The sequence below is a fragment of the Nannospalax galili genome, unplaced genomic scaffold, assembly GCF_000622305.1.
Source record: "Nannospalax galili isolate Female #2095 unplaced genomic scaffold, S.galili_v1.0 scaffold28, whole genome shotgun sequence".
NCBI classification, from domain to species: Eukaryota; Metazoa; Chordata; class Mammalia; order Rodentia; family Spalacidae; genus Nannospalax; species Nannospalax galili.
Window position 1 is genome coordinate 1,787,971 of NW_008359594.1, and position 6,931 is coordinate 1,794,901.

Here is a 6,931-nt window from a genome sequence, read left to right on the forward strand (position 1 = left end):
TATCAGTCCCCCAGGTTCCAGCCTCTGAAACTCCTTGAATTCTGCTGTGGCCTCTTTAACCTTTTGTAGGCATTTGATAACCTACATATGTACATATATAGACCCATATTTACTCTATGATATATAAGATATCAAGAGTCAATATTAAGAATGGAATAAAGGAACATGTATTTGCCTTGGCTGGCCATCAAGGAAAGTAGGACTAGTTGGCAAACTGCTACCAACAAAACTGCTGTACTTTTTAAATTTATTGTTATTCAATTTTTTTTTTTTTTTTTTTTTGAGACAGGGTCTCCCTGTAGCCCCAGCTGTCCCGGAACTCGCTATGTAGACCAGGCTGGCCTTGAACTCATGAGATCCACCAGCCTCTGCCTCCCGAGTGCTGGGATTAAAGGCGTGTACTACCATGCCTGGCTTGTTATTCAATTGATTCTGACTTTATGGAAAGGCACAAACATATTGGTCTGTGTTTATGACATAGGATGCTCATGATAGTTGTTAGAAATAAAATCCAAGGTCCAAGGACCCAATCAATATCACACAAAGAACATGCAGGCAAAGCAAAAATAACTCTGCAAGGCAGCTTTTACTTTTGCAAAAGAGTGTGTTCTGCCATTCAGACCAAACAAGCACATCAGATCTGGAAGTTTGATAAGTTTTCATTCCTACGGCAAGAGTACTGCACCTTCCCCTTTGGCTGGGTCCAACCTCACAGACTTTTACAGTTGACTGCTCTTTGAGACAGGGTCTCCCTGTAGCCCCAGCTGACCTGGAACTCACTATGTGGACCAGGCTGGCCTTGAACTCACCAAGATCCTCCTGCCTCCATCTCCCAAGTGCTAGAATTAAAGGCGTGGGTCACCACGCCCAGTGCTCACAGGTAACTGGTTTTAAAGAATTAGGGAAAAGGGCTGAGTGTGGTGGTGCACGCCTTTAATCCCAGCACTTGGGAGGCAGAAGCCGGTGGATCTCTGTGAGTTCAAAGCCAGGCTGGTCTACATAGTTAGTTCCAGGCCAGGCCAGCTGGGGCTACAGGGAGACCCTGCCTCCAACAGCGTACCCCCCCCCAAAAAAAATCAGGGCAAAGGAAATGAATAAGGGGAAAGGGCTCAGCTGCAGGCCATCAGATCCTGGGAGCAGCATGGAGTTTTATGTAAACAAAAGATTTACTTGGGGAGGAGTTGGGGCGTTAAAAGATTTGAATTCCCTGTCCTAAACTAAAGTTTTACAGTGTTTGCCATAAAAGACTGATAGTGTTTCTTATACAGTTGTACATAATGCTTACATGGGGTTGAACCAAACCAAAATGTAAAGAAGACCATTTTACGAGTCAAGTTTCCTTCAACTGAATTTTATTTTGTTTTTGTTTTATTGACACATGATCTCATGTAGCCAAGGCTGGCCTCAAATTTACTTTGTGGTCAAGGTAGGCCTTGAGCTCCTGATCCTCCTACCTCCTCCTACCTCCATTTCCAAAGTGTTGGGATAACAAACATGCACTACCATACTTGATTTATTCCTGAGTTCATTAAAGTAGCCCCCAAGTGCTGGCTCAAAGTTGATTTCATATATATATATATATTTTTTGTTTGTTTGTTTTTGTCTTTTGAGACAGGGTCTCCTTGTAGCCCCAGCTGTCCTGGAACTCACTATGTAGACCTGGCTGGCCTGGAACTCACAAAGATCCGCCTGCCTCTCCCTCCCAAGTGCTGGGATTAAAGTATTTTTTATTTTTATGTGTATGTGTGTATTACCTGCATGTAGGTAAGTGCACCCGTGTCGTGCAATGCCTGAGGAGGGCAAAAGAGGCTGTTGGATCCCCTAGAACTAGAGTTACAGACAGTTGTTAGCAGCCATGTGGGTGCTGGGATTCGAACCTGGGTCTTCGGCAACAACAGCCAGTGTTCTTAACCACCGAGCCATCTCTCCAGCCCCCTCATCAGTTGATTTCTAAATTCAAGACATTTTCAAACTCACTAGGAGAGCTTATTGTTTACAGAATTACTGTAGAAAAGTACTTTTTGGAAAATGAATAATTTTACACTTTTTTTTTTTGTCTCTTTGAGACAGGGTCTCCCTGTAGCCCCAGCTGTCCTAGAACTCACTATGTAGACCAGGCTGGCCTTGAACTCACAGAGATCCGCCTGCCTCTGCCTCCTGAGTGCTGGGATAAAAGGTGTGCACCACCACACCCAGCCAATTTTATGCTTTTAATCATATATAATTTGCCTATTGAACTCACAAAGATCCACCTGCCTCTGCCTCCCAAGTGCTGGGATTAAAGGTGTGCACCACCATGCCCGGCTCAGATTTGGACTTTTTTTTTTTTAAATCTCTTATTTATTATTTTATGTGTATGAATGTATTACCTGCCATATAGGTAGGTGTACCCGTGTCATGTTAGTAGTCCTGTAGGTGCTGGGAATCAAAACCAGGTCCTCTGCAAGAGCAGTCAGTGCTCTTAACTGCTGAGCCATCTCTCCAGACCCCAGGTTTGGACATTTTTATATGCATGCTCAGATTTCATTCATCACTCATTCACTCGTTCAACAAGACTTTCAGGAGCAAATGCCATATGCCAGACCTTACTCTAGGACACAGGGCAATAGAGTAAAAACTTGGGTGTCATAATCCCAAGTAATCCAGACCCTGAGACAGAAGAACTGCAAGTTTGAGCCCAGTCTGGGTGAAAAGGGATGGAGGGAAGAAAGCAGAAGAGGAAGGGAAAGAAAGAACTTAGTGCTTCTGTTCAGGGAACTCAGTTTAGTGAATGAAAGAGGGATCCTAGAGCTGGTGTGAGGAATTGAGAGGGGATGGTGACAGCTGCATCAAGGGGTGCAGCTATGTTCCCTGGAGGGTGGGGGTGGGGCAGTGAGTGAAGCTTGTTTTCAGGCAAACCTAGGTCATATTAATGATCTGCATGCAAGTAACAAGAACTTGGAAACTGCCTTTTTCTTTTTGTTTTGTATAGAAACATCTTTTATTTGGTAACATGTCCCAAAACAGGTCAGTTAGTAAAATAGATTCTAAAGAATATGGCCCTATACACAGCCCTCCTCCCCCAAAATAATCCTGGGGGTTGGTGTTTCCCTCCCCCACTGGATGCCAGGTATAAAAAGCTGGGGCAGCTCAATGTTTATTATCTAGGCATAGGGCATTATGTCCACTTTCCGTAGTCCTCGGATGTCAAAGCAGTACCCACTTTTCCCTTGCTCCAGACCAGTTCAGAAAACACTTCTACCCCACCTCAGATTGTGGAACCAAAATACAAAACAAGTAGGGCTCCAACACTGAGATGCTAGGCAGGGCCCAGTGCCACATCACTGTGCTTTCAGAAAAGATGCAGGTGGGTGTTTGGCACTTTAAAATGTAAGTGCGCAGGATAGGAGAGGCCAGAGAAGTTATGAAAACTGGCAGAGAGAGAGACCATTTGGCACTAGTCCCTTGATAGAAAGAAGAAAAAAAGAGATAATAGTAGGAAGCAAGACAATAGGAGGATCCACTTCAATTGGCAGCGTGCTGAAATGGGCTATAACCAACATGATGCTGACTTTGGTCTATGTCTTCCCTATAACTTTATCCCAGGGCAGCTGGCTGGCTGCCTACCTCCAGCCTCTTCTGTCAGCTTATAGGTGTAGTATCTGACCTCTGATTCTAACAGGCTGCCTCAATCTTAATGTGCCCTGATTATGTCTCTAGTAACTTGACCATCTATTACTCTTTGGGCCTGAAGCTAGCCTCTTCTTTGCCCACTTCCTCCTCATTAATTATAGTCCCAAACGTTCCATCTCTACTTCTCAGAGAACTCTTTAGTCTTGACTATTTTTGTTCCCCATTCCTTCCTACTTCCCACAAACTGGAAGAGGGCAGGGAAGACAGGGGCACCTAATAGTCAACCTCCCCTACCCTTCTCTTGAAGACTTTAGATTTGGACAAAGAGCAGGCCAGTGAGCAGGGCAAAGCCTGCTAGAAGCAGAATGACCTTGAGGATCCTCTGTTCGGAAGTGGCCAGCTCCTGGGGTAGGATTTCCAGGAAGGTGATATACAGGAAGGTGCCAGCTGCCATGCCCTCCAGCACAGACTGGGCCAGCTGGTGCAGAGGCCCAGCTGACTCTGCCAGAGCTGCACCCAGCCCAATACCCAGAGGTGTCATACATGAGAAGAAGATCCCACAACCAGCTACCACCTGCACCCATAGGTGGCTCTCCAGCAGCCACAGGGACAGGCTAACTGCCAGGACCCTTGTGGAACAGCAAAGCTAGGCAGAGCTCCATTGCCTGAGCCCAGTCCCGCTGCAACCCCACAGCCAGGCCCTCAAACACTGAGTGCAGGGCTAGGGAGAAGACCAGTACACAGGCACACAGGGCTGAGGGAGCTGCTGGAGTTCCACTTGCCTGGGGGACCCCTGGTCCATCATGCCAATGCTGAGGCCCACCATTCACTGTTCCCAGTGTAAGAGTGGAACCACTGAGGACAAGTCAGCCTTCGGGTTGCAACAGCAAGAGGTTTATTTAGTACACAGGTACCTGTGGGCACAAAGTCTCCTCGGAGGACTTGCGCGCCCCCATGCTGGGTTTTGGCACTTTTATAGAGCAGAAGCAGGGTACAGAAGCAGAAGCATGGTTATTGGCCCATTCAAACGAGTACAAAGCATGAGGAAGTTAAGTTGCTAAATTCTGGGTGGGTGACTTATGGTACAGATGTTATTTCCTGATTTCCTGGTATCGAGCCCCGGGGATTGCCAGATGCAGATGGCTTGACCACTACGTCCTGTTTTTCTGATAAGCTAGTTTCTCAATGCTTGACCTCTTGTCAGGCATTCCTATCAGGTGGCCTCATGGCGCCTAGGTTTTTCAACAACATTCAGCTATGTGCAAGTTCAGATATTGTATGTATATTTTTCTATAGGCTTTTGAACAAATGCATAACCTACAGTTTTTAACACAACCTAAGCATAATTTCTCCTCTCTCTGTCTCTCTCTCTCTCTCCTCTCTCCTTGTCTAACCCTCATTTCTCCCTCCCCAGTTATAGTACCCCCATTTCCTTATTCTTCCCTTGATAATTTACCTGTCTTGTATTTTCCCTCCTCTCATGAGCTCTTTCTTCCCATTTACCCTCATGGATCTTTCCTTATCCTTCCCTCTTCCTTTCCCAATAAAATACACTCATTTTCTGTTGGAGACTGTAAGGCAAATTCACTGCTGGGAGGTACACGTGGCATCCAATCCCCTCCTCCCATAGTCCTTGTGACAGCCTGAGGAAAAAATTCTCCAAACCCAGATTGTGATGTTTTTATTATATAGTGCATATTAAGGATCTTACAAATTTACCAGGGCCTATGACTTCAACGAATGATAAAATAGATAAATTCTTAGTGGGTGTTATGGATTTCTGCTCCTGTCCCGATTCCCGCTGCTATTCCCCCAGCTCCCAATAATATAGCTAAGGTTATGCTCACAGGCTCTCGCTTGAATCTGACAGGGGTAGGTGTTTCTTTATAATGTTGCAATACCTCATTGTCTTCATGCCAATAAATTCTGGGCCATAACTGTACCAGGACACAAAAATCTCGGGTTAGATTTAGAACAGCGAGAGAGACACAAGGAGTCAGTCCCGTGCTGCATGCCCAGTAGGTGCCATTAGGGGGCACAAGGTATACGTCGGCCTGGAGGGAAAGGGAGGAGTTATTCTAAAGGCAAGGTTTAAATCCAGTGGGCGCTTTTCCAATGCAGGTGCCTGTTGAGGTAACCTGAGTCAGGGTGAGTGTGTGGGTGGAAGAGGTGCAAGTGAGGGGGGCAGTAGAGTTCACAGGGAGAACTGAGAAGTTTCCCTGGACGGCTATGCCCTCGTAATAAGGGGGGCTCGGGTTCAAACAGAGCCAGCAATTCTTAGATTTGTTTGGCTCCGAGTGGTTCAATGCCTGGAATGCTCCTCTAACGAGGTTCAGGAGCCTGTCACCTGTTCCAGGGTATGTGGGGGGAGGCAGACTAGCAGAGCCATTGGTCTCTGGGGCGTGCGAGGGCACCAAAGCAGGTAAAGGAAGGGAAGCTGGTCGCTGGTTACTGAGGACTGGGTTGGGACCTATGGCTACTGTAGATGGGGGAGATATATCTCTTCTAATCGTAAAAAGGAGGCCATCATCTATTCGTTCTTTATATAATCTAATTCCCCAAGTATACCCCCTATTCCAATCTGTGGCCTTTTTACCTTTTGTTGTGAATTCTATACGGAGGGGGTTGCACCATTTTCCTTGACAGGCCTGTCGATGAGTAGTCTTCCAATCCTCAAATTCCCCATGAGAATAATTTACTTTTACAGTAATGTAATCCCATGATGAGGATGGATTCCACCAAGCGTCTCTGGTGGTTTCGCATCCCCAGTTCTTACAGAAGAAATACTCCCCCCCCCACACACGAAGGATTGAGAGATACAGGTCTGTGGAAGCCTGGGCAGACATAAAAGGTTAAGGTACGCAACATGGCCCAGTGTTCAGGAGGGCCACATCCTCCCCATGGGTCTAGTCCCAGTCTCCCGGGAGGACTCGCCACACGGGGTGCCTCTGTAATTTTGTGGGTTCCTTCTAAGTTCCAGGGCTCCGGTACTCCTAAGGCTAACTTACACAAATCTGGGTACAATGTGGGCCACCAGGTGTCTTTTGGCATCGTTTTGTGGACTTCAAACACCACAATGCCCATTTGATTAATTACTCGCCAGGTGGTCGGCACAGGTGTATGGGGGCTCCCATTACTGGGAGCAAATTCATAAGTAAATAGATTTACCCAGAGTAACATGATTATCATTTTTCTTTGACCAGTCTTATCTTTAGGGGGTTGGGTGTCCGGGTCAGCCGCCATTGTTCTTGCCCTTTCCTTGAGGGTTCTCGGTGCGCAGGGTTGGCTGCCTTAACGTGTGAAGCGTGGATCCAGGCTG

The 6,931-nt window shown here is 46.6% G+C and overlaps 1 pseudogene; it reads right to left on the reverse strand.

The window, feature by feature from the left end:
• Window positions 1-3,922: 3,922 nt before the first annotated feature.
• The window catches only part of LOC103726027, a 7,183-nt pseudogene continuing 4,174 nt past the window's right edge, over window positions 3,923-6,931 (reverse strand).